Consider the following 15,959-nt stretch of genomic DNA (forward strand, 5'->3'; position numbering starts at 1 on the left):
TTAAAATACAAACTGCAAGGGTCAGGGTGTATCTCAGTGGTAGAAACTTTAGCTAGCATTCATGAAGACTTGGGTTTAAATTTAGCTGGTCAAAACAAACAAACAAATAAACAAACAAGCAAACAAAAATCATAGCATAGAACACCCAATGAAAGTCCATTTTATGGTATATTTTCAAAGATAAAATTAGAAAAAATATTAGAAACATCTCTAGCTTAGGACTCACTGATGGACACTCTATACTCTAGAATGGAGTCCTAATCATCAGAGGGACAACTATTCTTTTTTTAAATTTTTTTTATTTTTCTGAGTTTCCAAGCCTTCTTAACTTTCATCCTTGTTACCTATTAGCTTCAAGGCTGCAAGTTTCATTAGAATCTTACTCCATATCCTACATGTACCTTCCTGAATAACACAGAGGTGTGGAGCCGAGGCTGGGGTGAACCTATCGTGGTGAAGCCTCCCTGGCAGAGAGCCAACTGTCTGAACTAGAAACATCCTCTCGCTCACCCTACCTTCCGTTATGAGTCCACAGAGCAGAGGCTGAAACCTCTATAATGCACTCTCCTGGCCAAAGCAGCCAGAGCCAGAAGAATGCTGACTTTGGAGTATAGCTACCCACAGCTCTCCTCTACACACACTGTTGACTCTAATCTTTCCAGAGTCCTGGGCACTGCATAACTTCTCAACAGTATAAATCAGAGGTCACCAATCATGACATCCGGAACTAAACACAAAGACCACATGCCCAGGACAGAAGAGAACCAGCAGGGCCTGCCTTTAAAGTGTTCACACAAGGTACTCTTGCAACCTGACCAGGGTCCTGTCTGTCACTTGGCTTCACTAAAATAGTTTGCTTTTCCTTAGAGAAGTAAGACGCCATTCATGTCATACCCCTCGGTGAAACAATTGTGCCAAGACTACCTAGACCAGAGGCAAAAAAAAAAAAAAAAAAAAAAAAAAAAGAAAAGAAAAAAGAAAAAGGAAAAGAAAAAAAGAAAAGAAAAGAAAAAGAGAATGTGGGTGTTGCCATCCCATGGATGATAGTTACTCAGGAGAGGGCTGCAGTGGCCCAGGAGTGTGTACAGGAAAGAAGGACAAGGTGTGTCATGAAGAAAATAAGAGAGGAATGAGGGGGGCAAGAAGATGATGTCACTTCCTAAAATACGGTGGAGCAGATTATAGGTGACCAGGCATGGTGGGGTACCTACCTCTTCTGCATCTTTTCTCCCATGTGAGTGTCTTTGGAAAGGTACAATATATGTCCACTTTACCACTCAATGTGCTGATCCACCTACCTCGTATCCTGGGCTCTTGTAGGGTCAGCTTGGGATTTGCATGTTTCAAAAATGGTCACGTCAGGTAGTAAGGCATTTGGTCCCTGTTGCTGCCATTACTTTTCCCAAATGTAGAACTACTTTTATTTACTTGAGTTAAATAGAAATGGATCTATAAGCAAATGAATAAGCAAAGAAAGAGACATCCAGATAGAATTCAGCATAGCAGATAAAGAAAATTTACAAACATTCTTAAGATATATTGCTCAATTACAAGAACAGCATGAGTTGTAGATGTAACTCAGCAGTAGAGTGCTCACCTCCCATGTACAAGACCCTGGGCTCAATCCCCAATCACATACACACATGCACCCCAAAGCAGCAAAATGAAAACCATATGTTATTTTCTGTATAGAAGAGAAAAAAGAGATAATATATTCAAATGTTCTTATTTATGCATAAATTCTGAATGGCTACAGAAAGAAGTCCAACCTACTAACAGTAGTTTCCTAAGAGTAAAATCGGGTGGATGGGGGACATGGATGGAGGACAGACTTTTGATCAACCTTTTATATTTCTTATGCTTTGTGAGTTCAACCTTTGAAGAAGTGGAAATTGTGTGCTGTGGGGGGAAAATGGGAACCTGATAAGAGGATTAAAAAGTCACTCAAACAGTCCTCAGGGTTGTGATCACTATTAGTATACTGCTTTCTACTGTTCTGGATAAGTCATTGTGTATGTTATATAGCATTTTACACACACACACACACACACACACACACACACACACACACACACGTATATAGTACATGTCCTGTGCTTCATAGGCTGCTTTATAAGTTACAGTTTCAATCAACAATGTGATGTGGTTTTCTTCATACCAGGAAGCATAGAGCTACACAATCATCAAATGTCTGTGTAGCATTTAATTGTATAGAGAGAGTGCTGTCTATTGAAATAAACTATTGCTAAGCTCTTCAGTTGCTTCCCAACCTTTGTTCCTGAAAATTTTAATATAAGGGCAACAGCAGGCTCTTTGCCCAGTCCCCCCTCAGGATAAATCTTCTTTTGGAGAATAAGTATGCTGAAAACATGGACATGTCAATTTTAGCATAAATTTCCAGTTTTTTTTTTCCTACCCCAGTGCTCACATCTTAAAGAGAAGTGTATAGTCTTCCCTAGGGGACCCAAAAAGAGCCTTTGTCCTTTGTCAAAGAGGGAGTTTCAATCTTGTCAACTCTCTAATATTGACAATCTAGTTAGTCATTGCAAGTCTAATACATGAGACTGTATCTTTTTAATTTGGATTTTTTTTGTATTTTAAAGAATGTTTTAGTCCATTTATGTTTTTATTCTTAAAATTTTGGTTACTTTGGTCCATTAGGTATTTCTTCATCTGGCTTGAGAGAGGACACTTGAAGCTAATGGCTGGGCTGACCTCTAGCTGACTTCAGTTTCTAATATGTTTCTAACAGTTGCATTTGGCTGCTTTTGTCTTTATATTAAGCCTGGTGATGTTTTTCTTTTTCCTTTACTTAAAAAAAAAAAAAAAAAAAAAAAACCTGTGATGTTGAGGATTGAATGCAGGGCCTGGAGCACCCCGGGTAAGCCCTCTCTCACTGAGCTGTACCCTCAGCAATTTTTACTTTTTACTTTGAGAGTCTCACTAAGTGCCCAGGCTGACCTTGGCAAGTCTTGAACCTGTGATCCTCCTCCCTCAGCTTCCTGAATGTAGCTGGAATTACAGACCCATACCTGCAGGCCTGGCTCCAGCTTGATAATTTCCATCTTCAAATATAAAAGCTTTAAGTTTTATGCACTCTGATGAATAAAATAATTGGACTTTCTAGAAGTCACTGACTGTGTTCTTTATCATTTTCTTTTGTTTTGTTTATGTGTAGTGTTTTGGTTTTGTTTTGTTATTTTGTTTTGTTTTGATACAGGATCTTTCTGTGGAGTCCAGGCTAGGCTTGGCCTAACAGAGATCTTTCATCCTCAGTCTCTGAGTGCTGGGATCACACAGATACCTCTATGCTCAGCTTTCATCTTCTCCTGCTGCCTACCACATCCTCCTGCCTCTTCAGGCTAGTGGGATTTTCTTTCTCTCTTCTGGAGTGAAAGTTGTGTTACCTGTATCTGAATTTTTAATAAGTGCTTTTATAGCTGATCAGACACTTGCTAAAGAATAATGCAAAACAATGAATGCAGCCCCAACACTGTCCATAGTGTGACTGCTGAGCACGTGACTCCACTTTGTTTTTGTGATGTTATCATTTATCAAAGACCTTGTGGCTACATCAATGGTTCTCAACCTGTAGGTCAAAACCTCTGGAGGTCGAATGACCCTTTCACAGGGGCCACCTAAGACCATCAGAAAACACAGGTATTTACATTATGACTCATAACAGTAGCAAAATTACAGTTACAAAGTAGCAATGAAATAATTTTACAACATGAGTAACTGTATTAAAAGGTCACAGCATTAGGAAGGTTGAGAACCACTGGTCTATATAGTTTAAACAGTTAAACAATATCCTGATACTTAGTGGACAACAGCAGCCTATCATCTGTGAATGCTTATTTCTGGTTATGGAAGTAATCAGTTTTAGAATTCTTTCAGATTGCTACTTCTATGTTCTGAATATTACTAGATAACATGTTTGTGTGGCTGTGTCTTATAAATCATATAAAGGCTAGCCCTGGGAATTAAAATTGCACCTGCTAGTCATTCAGATAAAAATTTCGGTGTTGTAACTGTACAACATGTAGAAAACAATGGTAATACACAGAATCCCACCCAGACCAGACAGATGTGACCAAACAGCAACTGGAGCTGATTAACTGGAGAGAACGCCTTTACTAAGACCCCAACCCAGCTGTTAGAGGAAGGAGGAGACAGCTTAAGCAAGGAAATCGTTCAGAGAGGAAAGGAAATTAACAAATGGAGAAAAGCAGTATAATGGACTTAAAAAATAAATATAAGCATTAGCAAATTGAGAAAATTGTAAAATAGACAAAGAATGGGGAAGGCAGGGTATAACTTTAAGAATGTTTTTTAAAAAATCTGTGAAGGACACAAACTTTATGACACTGAAAAAGGACCAGGTAAAAATCAAACATTTAATCTTCTTAGAGTGTCACAAAAGTGCTAGAGATATTTTATAAGCATAGTTTCAAAACTAATTTTCAGCGAAGAGAGACATGGGTGGGATCTGGAGCCGATGTGACACTTCCCCACAAACTGATAAACAGCAGAGGGAGGCTGGCGGAGTGCGTTAGAGACAGAAGAGCAACACAGAAGTCTCAGGCCAGAACTGAAGAGGGGGAGTTGGCAGAGAGCAAAGAGGCTAGCTGAGCATCCCGCTTCCATGTAAAATATAAAACAGCTTTTCTCGGTTGTCTCCTGTTTGTTTTTAAATTTGAAGAGGTACCTTAATTTCAAACTAGGTTTTTATTTTATTGGATTTTTTGCTTTTGTTTGTTTATTTGTTTCTGAGACAAGGTCTCACATAGCTCAGGGTGGCCCTGAACTCAATACATAGCCAAAAATGACCTTGAACTTCTGTACCTTCTGACTCTGCCTCCCAAGTGCTGGTATTGAAGTTTTGGATGACCACACTGAGTTTATGTGGTGCTGAGGATTGAACCAGAGCTCCCCCACTCTACCAACTGAGCTATATACCAACCCATTATGACTGTTATTAGCCACTCCAGTCTTTATTGGCTCTGGTCCTGGACTTTCTATTCCAATCCACATTTTTTTTTAAAAGATGGTTTTCATTTTTCTCTTAACCAATCTTTAAAAGATTTATTTATTTTAGTGTGTGTGTGTGTGTGTGTGTGTGTGTGTGTGTGTGTGTGTGTGTGTGCCTTTTTGAGTTTATATACACCATGTGCATGCAGGTACCTTCAGAGTCCAGAAGAGGGCATTTGATACCCTGGAACTGGAGTTACAGGTACTTGTGAGCCACCCACTGTGGGTGCTGGGAACTGAACTCAGGTCCTCTGCATGAGCAACCCCCTTCACAGTTCAGCTCTCTCTCCAGCCCCATGTTGATGTTTTAACCTGAGCCCCTTGCAGACTGAAGAATGTTTTTCTGTTTCTTTTGCATATAATACTTAGGCTGGGTTGGAATTCTCAGGACAAAAATATTTTTTAAAAGCCCTGAAAATATGAGCTGATTGTCAGAAGGCTTTTGTGCACATGTAGCAGAGGAGAATCCAGTGTCAGCTGGATCCTTTTCCTCTTTGTAGGTACACTACTTTGCTGGACTTCTTTCTTTGCCTCAAATGCTTACATACATTTTCTCCTTGACTTAAATTAAAAACACAGGCTCTGAGGCAGGCTGCCCTCAGTTCAAGTCCAGACTCTTCTTCCCACAGGTGTGCCGTTTGTGAAGTTCACTTCCCTGATCTGTGCTCTATTCTGTCCTGGGTGTCACAAGTGTGATGCCTGACTGTATAGGGATCATAAGAGGCCCAGAATGAATTAATGTGTGTGCAGTGCTTAGAAGAAGAACCAAGCCCATAGCAAGGACCATATCCAGATTTAATATGATTTTATATTGTATTTAATGATGTATATTGTACATCATTGTAGTTACTACTGCTAAATATTTAGGCTTTATCTTGCTATTAATTATATTTGCTCCTATAAGTAGCCAAGGTTTCCGGTACCTATGAGGAAATTTTCCATAGTTCCCTATAAGCATATCCTCTCCCAAATTGGCTTTCTCTTCTTTGCTTTTGGAACTCATGATAAACGACTGTCTCTGTACTTGGCACAGACTGCCACCCCAACAATGTACCTCAGAGAAGTGTTTTGTGTTCTCCTAGGTTTCTTGTATCTGGAGAACTCCCCTGGACCTCATAAGATGGGTTTTGTGCACACCCCTTCCTCCACACCTAATTTTGAATTCAGGAATGCTCCCTGATCCTGCTGAAGTTTTCCCACATACCTCAGGGAAGCAGCTACAACCCATGCTGCAATTTGCAGGTTGGTTTGGGTCTTTTTCTTTCTGGTCTCATCTAAATTGCATCTTGTAAAAAATTATTCTGCTTGTGGTATGTCAGCTAAATGCATCTCTAGCGCTCAGAACAGAGGCAGACTTCTGTTTGTCACTACTAAGAGGGACCAAGGAGGCAGGATGGCGAAAGCTTTAGGTTCAAGGAGCCCTTTTAATCTGGAGCTGGATTTTTTTTGCTTGTTTGTTTGTTTGAATAGGGCCTCATGTAGCCTAGGCTGGCTTTAAACTCCACATGTAGTTGAGGATGGTCTTGAACTTCTGATTCTTCTGCCTCTACCTCCCAAGTGCTGGGATTGCACACATGCACCAGCATGCCCAGTTTACATGAAACTAGGGCTCAAACCCAAGGCTTTGTGCATACCAGTCAAACACTTTATGATCCTGGCTGCATCCCTGCTTTTGATATCAACTTTGTTATCATGGTTCACCACCTGGAACTGTGGAGTTTCTTCAGAGTGGAATCCAGATTTTAAATCTAAGCTTCTTCGTTGGTCCCTCTTCCTTCCTTTAAATTGCTGGGCATTAGATGTTTTCTCTCCAGGAGGAGCACCCTTTTCCAAGAAGGAATTTGTCCTTCTAGCTAATCCTTAATACTGTAAACCCTCCAAAATAATACACCCTTGGGTTATATATAAATTGCATGAGATGCTGACATGAATAATTTTTTCTACATTGTGAAGTCAAAGATGTACATATGTCTGCAGGCTGTTTATTTGGGAGGTGGTTCCTGAAAGCGAGGGAGAAAAAATGAGTTAGAGGCAGCCACTTGTCACTATGGTGAGTTAGATTCGATCCTTCTGAGGAGCCTAGGAGATCATGTAGACAGTGCCTCAGAATCACCCATCTGAGGAGCTATTGGTGGAGTGTATTTCCAAAGCATGCTTCCTTCCCATACTTCAAGTCTGCCCACATTAGAGGAAAAAAAGCAAGTGTCTCCACTTTTGGTAAAGCACTGGGTGACCAAGAAATCCCATGAGGGGTGCAGTTGGGGATCCCGGGAATTGCCCATAGCTGAATTTCAAAGTGGGCAAAGCTAGGAGTGGTAAGAGAGCATAGTGTGTCTGCTCCTTAATGTACAAGAGTTTTCTTGATCAGGAACTTAAAAAGAAGTCTCACTCTCTGCCAGCCATTTCCTCTTGTGGAGCCCATCACTGGAACAGATACACACCAGGGATTAAGCATCCCACCCAGGACCTGACCCACTACCCCTAGTGAGTAACTCATCCATGACCTTCAGTTGTTTCCATTGGGCTTGGTCTGGATCTGGCATCCTATTGCCAGCCTTTAATTTTGTCCTCTTGGCTGAAATGTGCCTGCTGGGCCTTAGTCTGTTCTGAATTCTTCAGATCAGGCCACCTTCTCCAGAACTCTGCAGGGACTCGAGCAGCACCCACCGTGATACAGTAGCCAGCCATTTCTAGGGTACTGGCACCCAGCTCTGCTGATGAGAGCTGCCACAGGTATTGGAGAGACAGCAGAGCCTCAGTAGACTGAGAACGTCAGCTGTCTCTCCCAAAAGAGCTGAATGGTGCTCAGGGATTCTGTATCAGGAGGGAAGGACAGATGTTAAGAGCTCTGGTCCTCAGTCAGGAAACCTTCACTCGGGTTCCAGGAAGGGCATCAACCTCCCTTTGACTTTTGGCCAATAACTTGCATGTTCTTGGGACTTTTCCCCCTTCATGTATGGAATTAGAAGGCTCCACCTTCTTCTACAGGGACATCAGTAACAGTCTAGTTAGTTTAACCTTGGCAGTTTCTTGCTACACTTACCTACTCTTGAAGAAAAGAGGTACTGGGTTTCCAGTTACGCCCCAAGAGAGTTTTAGGAGAAAAAAAGCATGTAACTAAAGAATGCAACTAAAACACTAATTTAAAGAACAACCCAAAGGGAAAAATTGTGCAAGAATGTGGGATTCCGAGAGTTGTGTGTGAATGCTGAGTTGGAGGAGCATGAGTGTGGATCGTTTGCCTAGCTCTAGAATCTCTTCTAGACAAAACTGACTGCACCATCGGGTGAAGGCTGCACTGTCAGACTGCTCAGGATTTTGAATTATCCCTTTTGGAGCCCTTCTGGAGTAGGCTCATAGCTGGTCCTGGGGCCAGCATCCTTCAGATGCATCCTTTCTTAGGCATTGCATCACCAAGGAAGCTTTCCTGACAATCGGTAGAGGCCTCTCTCTTGCAGCAGCCACAGAATGAGTCCTTTGAAAATCATAAATGACAAAGTGCTTTTGTGGCTGCCTTGACGTCCTTGTTTAGTGTGGTCCAGGTGTGTTGTTGCTGAATAGTTGGGCCAGAGTCCGGGCTGGGGAGAAAATCATTATGAAGAGCTATCGATTAGGTGTCCACAGCTGCTGAAACTCGGCAGCGGCGGCAGCTTCTGGAGCTGCATTTATGAAAGGGCACGGGGTCACAGAGAAGGGCAAGGATGTGAGGAAGTGAGGAGGCAATTTGTTTAAAGGACAATGGTGTGTGAAGGCAGGATGACCTGGGCTCAGCTCTTCCCATGCTGGGGCACGCCATGCAGGTGTCTGCTGGGCGTGTCTTTCTCCCTCTTACAGTTAGGGCAAGGCTCTGGGGACACTGCTTCTTTTCTGGGAAATCTTTCTTTGACCTAGATTATTTTCTGTTCTTGTTGTGTGTGTATGTGCCTGATGCATGATCATGTGGATACAGGTGCATATGTGTGCACATGCATGCCAAGGCCAGAGGACAACCTTGGCTGTTGTTCCTCAGGTGCCACCTGCCTTGTTTTGTTTGTTTGTCTCTCATTGGTCTGGAACAAAATGACTGGGTTAGGCTGGCTGGCTGGCTAACCCCAGGGGTTCACCTGTTTCCACCTCCCTTGCACATAAGTGTGAGCCACTGCACCTAGATTCCTTACATGTGTTCTGGAGAGCCAATTCAGATCTTCGTGCTTGTAAGGCAAGCACTTTACCAACTAATCCTTCCACAGCCTCATGTTTGTGTGTGTGTGTGTGTGTGTGTGTGTGTGTGTGTGTGTGTGTGATCTGTGCACATGCATTCTCATGTGTGTACATGTTTATGTGTGTGTGTACAGGTGCTGTGTACATGTGGATGCCTGTAGTTGATGCTGGGCATCTCCTTGCTCACTCTTCACCTTGTACACTGAGGCAAGGTCTCTCACTTAAACCCAGAGTTTGCCAATTTTGCTAGTCTGTCTAGCTAACTTGCTCTAGGGATTTCTTATCTCCATTTCCTGGGTTCTGGGATTACAGGCAGGCTGTCACGCCTCTAACATGACTGTGGGTGCTGGGAATCCAAAATGGTCCTCATGCTTGCACAGAAATCATTTTACCCCCTTGAGCCGTCTCCCCAACCCTTGTTTTCCCCCCACAGTCCCAGCCTTGCCCATGCTGCCCTTTACTGCCCAACCACAAATAGCCAATCTTCCACTGCTTGGCAGAGCTCAGCCTGCACAGAACAAGCCAGTGTTGCTTCCTCATCTATGAACTGCACGGACAATGATTAACATGGTACATTCCTGATTGTCTTTGCCAAACCTGTGTAACACACCCCTCACTATCCTGAGCTTCTTCAAACACCCATGTGTGACTATGAAAGAAGCATAGCCTTGTCAGTGCCTCTGTCTCCCACAAGCCTCAGAAAGTATCTGGGCACATCACAAGGTTAATAAATATTTGCTGGATAAATGCATGAGGGTTCGAACCATACAAAATCCGGGCTCAGAAAAGTTCATGGGCACTCACTGGAAGCCCTTTAGACTATTGGCTCCCAGTTTCAAATTCACAAAGAGAATAGAGCAGTGCTCAGGAAACCTGGAAAGAGCTCTGGGCGAGAACAAAAGTGTAAAGAGTGAAGGAAGGGTATAACAATGTTCCTTCCTGCCTAGAGCTTTAAAATAGTTGTAATTTCGAATGATCTGTCAATCACACTTGATAAATTAAATCATACCTTTAAGCAGCACTTCTCAATGTATTTTCTTCTTGGCACAAAAGCTGAAATATAGGTAACTTCTGTGACTTATGGGAATTTTCTTTCCTGGGTAGCTGTAATCTCATGCTTTTTCCTCTATTCACGGCAGCACATTGTATTTTCTCTTAAGAAGACACATAATCTTCCCTCATTTTCAACAAAGATTCTGATATTCCTCCTCCATCATCATACCTGCTACTCTTAGGAGAACTAATGCCTCAGCTGCCCCTTGCTCTCATTCTTGTCCAGAAGTTTCTCTGAGAATGTGTGATGACAACTACTCCAACCCCTCAGTTCACAGATGCACACATGCCACAGTTTCACAGGGTTTATCTGATTGCAATGGGTGCTTCAAGTCCGTGTAATGTGGATGTGATTTCTAGAAAAGGAGAATTAGGCTTTCTCATTTCAACTTCCAAATGGAAGAATAAACGTTACTTTTTCTGGGGAAATATATGAACTTGAAATCGTGCAAAGTAAGACAAGAACTAGCTTTTAACTTGAGAAGAAATTGTAATAATGCGATAATGGGCCTCACAGCTTCCGCCATCTTTGACAGCAGTGGGTTCTGATGTTTGGTTTGGATGGGCACCGAGCTGCAAAGGTAAGTAGAAGCAGATGAGACACATTCAAAAGCTGCCATGGGTAGCTTTACCCAATGAGGTTGGTCTGAAGTCAGTGAGAACAAGATTTCTCCCTTGCTCTTTCAGTAGAGGTCATGTCCGATCATACACTTGGACTTTCTCACCAGGGAGGTCAAGCTCATGCTACATATTCTGTGCCTGGCTAAGAAACTTCATTACTTCAGAAGGATTGTCTTGCTTTTGCAGTTCACCACAAGAAGCTTACAAAACCCGATGGTCAGAGTGCACATAAGAGAAGAAAATGGTTCCACTGGAAGATGGGGGCAGTTTATCTAGCAGCATGCTAGAGTGCATGGCACAGAGATGGCTTTCTCCATGGCCCAGCACCAACAAGAGAAAGGAAGGTGCTACCGGCAAAGGGGACACATTTCACAGCACCATACAGAGCCCTGCCTGTTGTCTTCCTCTGCTGGGAGCCACAAGCTGGCTCGCCAGCCGCATGCACCGAGTGCACTTTGGAAGTATGCTGTCTGTCACACAAAAGGCTGTTCTTACAATGAAGTTGATTTGGTCTAGAAATTATCAGTATTTTATCTTTTTTCCTGAATAACACGGTAACTTTGCACAAAAATACTCATCACCAACCCCTCAGTGTGCAATTGTCTAGTATTTGAGTTACACCCTGGGTGCCGCAACACAAATCACCTGATCACCATTTATTCCATTTTGAAAACAGCAAGCAAGCCACCACGAGCTCGGGGCCAGATATAGAGCTGCAGGATAGGGCATTTTCCTTGCAGTGCTTCGGTGTTACTTTGGTCCCATCATTCCTTGCTGTGCCTCCCTCCTCCCTTTTGTAACGGGAATGTTTACTCTGCGACACTGTATACTGAAAGCATGTAAGTTGTTGTTAATTGCTCTCTTTATTTTGTAGGTGCTCACAGTTAAGGGATTGTCTTGAGTCTCAAAGGAGACCTTGGGTTCTTTAAGAGTGTTAAAACTGTTCAGATCATGAGGACTTTTGAAGTTATGAGCTGGCCATGAGGTCAGGGGGATCAGGGGTGGAATGTTATGGTAAAGTAATGTGTTTGGGTATGAGATTGACAAAGGGGGGCTTTGTGATTGTTAATTTCAGTTGTCAAACTGATTGGATTAAGAAGCACGTGATGCATTAGTGGCAGATACCTCTGGCTGTATCTGTGATGGTGTCTCCAGAGAGATTTGACTGAGCATGAATGTAAGTGTCGCCATAGGGTAGGATGCTAGACTGAATGAAAAAGGAGAAAAGAGGAAGCAATCTAAGAGCTGCTTTCTCCTTTCTCTGCCCCTGCTTGGTGCCCATGGACCACGCTCCTTTGAACTATAAGTCAAAAAAAAAAAAAAACATCCATTGCTTCTTTCAATGACATCCTTCTGAATTTCATTTGTCTATTGTTAAATCATTATAGTTTGTTTTCCATCAAAATGTTGCTATCTTAGACTGAGGATGTAACTCATTAGGATAGTGCAAGTCCCTGAGTTCAAAACTAAGTACCAAATGAAGAAGCTTTCTGTTTTGTGCTCACTTTCAATGAAGATTCGTTTAGGGTAGAATTCTATTCCAGTGTCTTCTAGAACTTTCTTGTTAGGAAACTTGCTTTGAATTTGAACTCTTTTTCCTTTGATTGTTTTTTGCTGTATGTTTAGTGCTCTGTAATTCAGGGCAAAGTCTCTAAATAGATTCATTTTACTCATCACCTTTTGGGAATTCCATATGCTGCTACTACTGTGGTGTGCTCACACACTGTATTCCCGATCCCTATAACGTACTCCTCCCGCTTAACTGAAAATTTATAACCCTAGCTCAATATCTTGCGAAACCCCCACCTAGCCCCGGCCTCCAGTTAACCACCATTTTCCTTATTGTCTTTGGACTGGACTCGTGTTCCTTTTGAATTCTAGAGATTGATGGTTTGGGCACTTCTGAAACATTCTCAGCCACCATCTCTGAACACTTCTCTTCCATTCTCTCCACTTCCTCCTTCAGGGCTTCCTGTTAGACACAAGCAGTATCATCTGATGTATTTCTCCCATCTCTGCTCATTCCTTCCTCTTTTTTCTTCCTTTAATTTCTCTTTGCTGAACTGTGGAAATTTTCTTCTGTTTCTTCATATGCTCAGGATACCTTTGACAAGAAAAGGCCCAATCTGGAAGGGCTGAGACTTTTGCCAAAGTTTATATTTACCCATCTCCCCACAGTGCCTTCCTAAGTGGTTCCGTTTCTCTTAGCCTCCTCAATTACATTAACCACATTTCTGTGTAAATTTCTCTTACTATCTGTTAAACTGCTCCCAGGTAGAGAGTCCTGGGAAGCTTGTGCTCTTTCCACCATATGTCCTTACTGTCCATGATGATGAATCATCTCTCATGTGTTTTGAGGTTTTTGTTTGGTTAGTTGTTTGTTTTACATTGAGAGGTTGTTTTAGCTGGGGTTGCTTTTGCCATAAGGACGCCACACTGTCTTGGGTGTAGAAGCCACTTGGCTTTGCATTTGTGTGCTGAGACACACTTTTGTCCTCTCCTCCTCTCCCCTTTCTTTCTTTCCCCTCTTCTCCCTCTTTTGAGATAGGGTCTTGCTATGCAACCCTGGCTGGGCTTCCACCTTTTGAGCAATCCAGACTAGCTTCAAGTTTGAGAGCCTCGTCCCCAGCCACCTTAGTGTTAGGATTATAGGCGTGTGGTCCTATGTCTAGCCAACTCTGTTCATTCCTTGCCTTTTGATTCATGTACCATACATGTAACCTTGGGAGTTTAATTTATCAAGACTTAAGGTTTTTCCCTTGACCCCAGAGTTCTTCATAGTTCCACAGGTTGTGGTGTGTGTTGGGGGGGGAGAGTTTCTCTAGTTTTCCTCTTTTAAAGCAATAACCAGTATAAGACTACTTGCTCTACACTGGGTTTCAGTTCCGGGTAATAGTTCACATGAATTCAGGGTCACACCTTCAGTCCTTCTGTGGCATTATAGTCTAAGGCCTGTGCAACAGTTTGTTCCAGCTGAAGTTCATGTGAAAACTGGCTTGCTAGCTGGGCGTATTGAGAGGTAAAACTGTTTAGAGGTGATTTGACTTTTGAAAGGAATTAAACCCCTTTGCAGGCTTGGGTTAGTTAGCACCGAGCAGATGGTTACAAGGCAGAGCCAGCCTCTTGTGTTTTTCTCCTGCCTGCCCATGTTACAGTGTAGCAGGGTACCCTGCTTAGATGATCAGTTGACTTGTGACTAGGTCTTTATAGATGAACTGGTCTCGGGTGTTCTGTAATGGTAACAGAAAACAGTGACACAGTCTATGTAAAGTCTATCTCTGTAGGCCATGGTGGCAGAATTCCAACTACCAGCATTCTCAAAATTTTGAGCACTTGAGAATTTCTTTTCCTTTTAATGTGAACTTCTGTATATATTTTTATTATGACATTTTATTTGTCATTTCTATAATCCTTGAATTATAACAACCCACTCTTGTGGAAAATCATCTACTCACTTAGAAAGACATTCACTCCTTTCAGGGGCCTGAGCTCCATGCCTCCCCACCCCGCCCAGCATCACATTGGAAATCAAAGATTCAATGCAGGTTCTGGAGAAGCAACATTGTTCTTAGTGGGTGGAGTTACAATGTTGGAGAGGAATGGGGGGGTGTGTGGCCAAGGTTTCTGTGAGGTTGTTACCTGAGATTGAGATCCAGCACAGAACTTGGCATTTCATAAAAGTTGCTATAAATGTCAACCTCTCTCCTATTAACCCATAAAAATAGCTAGGGTTATGTTTCTGGGGCCTCGATAATTCTCTTTAATCACAGCAATGTGTGTTTCATGACACAATAGACAATTTAGTAGGATGTTAAGGATAGGATCCAACTTTTAGTAAAGTTCTTGACTGTTCAATTTGAGTTTTGGTCTCATTAACAAAATATTCATACAGTCTAATGCCATTTCAGAGTGTACAGACAGAGGTTGGCCCTTCAGACTGGTTGCTGTGTTGGACCAGTTAACACTTAGGCATTATCCTGATTTTTGGGTGAAGATGTTGCCAGCTGGGCTCATGGCTAGCCCTGTGTGTGGTCTTACCTTTCATTCCCTGAGTGTTACAATTTGGTTACTTTGTTTCCTCCTGTAAACTTACTGAGGACCTGAACCAAGTCAGATTCACCTTGCAATCACCTATGCTGCCAAGCGCACAGAAAGCATGCTAATAATCTATATACTTAATGGGAGCACATTTTTAACCAGAGATGTTAACTTGAGCATAGTCTGGGGTGTCATTCCATACCTATTAGATAGGAGACTCCAAATCAGTGCTCAGTAATGAGAGGGTTAAAGAACTGGCATGCAGTGCTGACGAGAGGCGGGCTCAACGTGCTGTCTAACTAGGCATACCAATTCCCAGACTTCCCCTCTTGGGTAGACAGCCCAAGGCATTAATCTTGGTTGTTGATTTCACAACACCTGGAATCCACTAGAACCAAGGAGCAGGGCACACCTGTGAAGGATTTTCTTAGCTGGATCATTCGAGATGGGAAGACCCACCCTAAAGCTGGGATGCACCTTTTAGTGGCAGCCCACATGAAAGGACATGGAACACGGATGCTTCTGCCTTATTCCTGCTGGCTTCCACTCTTTCTGGCAAATTCATTTATCCAGCTCCTGAGGCATTCCTTTGCTGGTGTTGGAAGCTACATCTTCAGGATTCCAACAAAGATCAAAGACCAGCTGGGAAACCTGGTGAACTGAACTACCACAGGATTCTTGTCTTTTCCAAGAGACAAGCCATTGTGCTAGCAGAACCACAGTCTGTAAGCCCCTCCAATAAACACTCCTTTAACTAACTCTCTCTCTCTCTCTTTCTCTCTCTCTCTCTCTCTCTCTCTCTCTCTCTCTCTCTCTCTCCTGTTCTCTTAGAGAACCCTAACTAATACAACATCCTCACAAAACTTTGTAAGAGTGTAGGGACAAAGACGACCATTGCAGCGTAGTCATGATGAGGGGAGAGGATATTGGGGATCCTCTCAATGCTCATCCCTGGCAATGGGTGGGCAAAAGATGCAATGCACAGCCCTGAGTTCTCTGTAGCTCCTAGAATTGGT

General features: G+C 42.6%; 1 protein-coding gene across 2 annotated transcripts in view; it reads left to right on the forward strand.

The window, feature by feature from the left end:
- The window catches only part of Hs3st2 (heparan sulfate-glucosamine 3-sulfotransferase 2), a 105,923-nt gene that overhangs the window by 20,224 nt on the left and 69,740 nt on the right, over positions 1–15,959 (forward strand). The window contains exon 1 of one of the 2 annotated variants that reach the window (XM_036190965.1): positions 6,128–6,273. The exons of the other annotated variant lie outside the window; for it this stretch is intronic. The gene's annotated coding sequence lies outside the window, so the exon portion shown is untranslated. Of the gene's footprint in view, positions 1–6,127; positions 6,274–15,959 lie in introns of those variants that run through there. 2 annotated transcript variants of the gene reach the window in all.

The sequence above is a fragment of the Onychomys torridus genome, chromosome 1 (genome assembly GCF_903995425.1).
Source record: "Onychomys torridus chromosome 1, mOncTor1.1, whole genome shotgun sequence".
Taxonomy (NCBI): domain Eukaryota; kingdom Metazoa; phylum Chordata; class Mammalia; order Rodentia; family Cricetidae; genus Onychomys; species Onychomys torridus.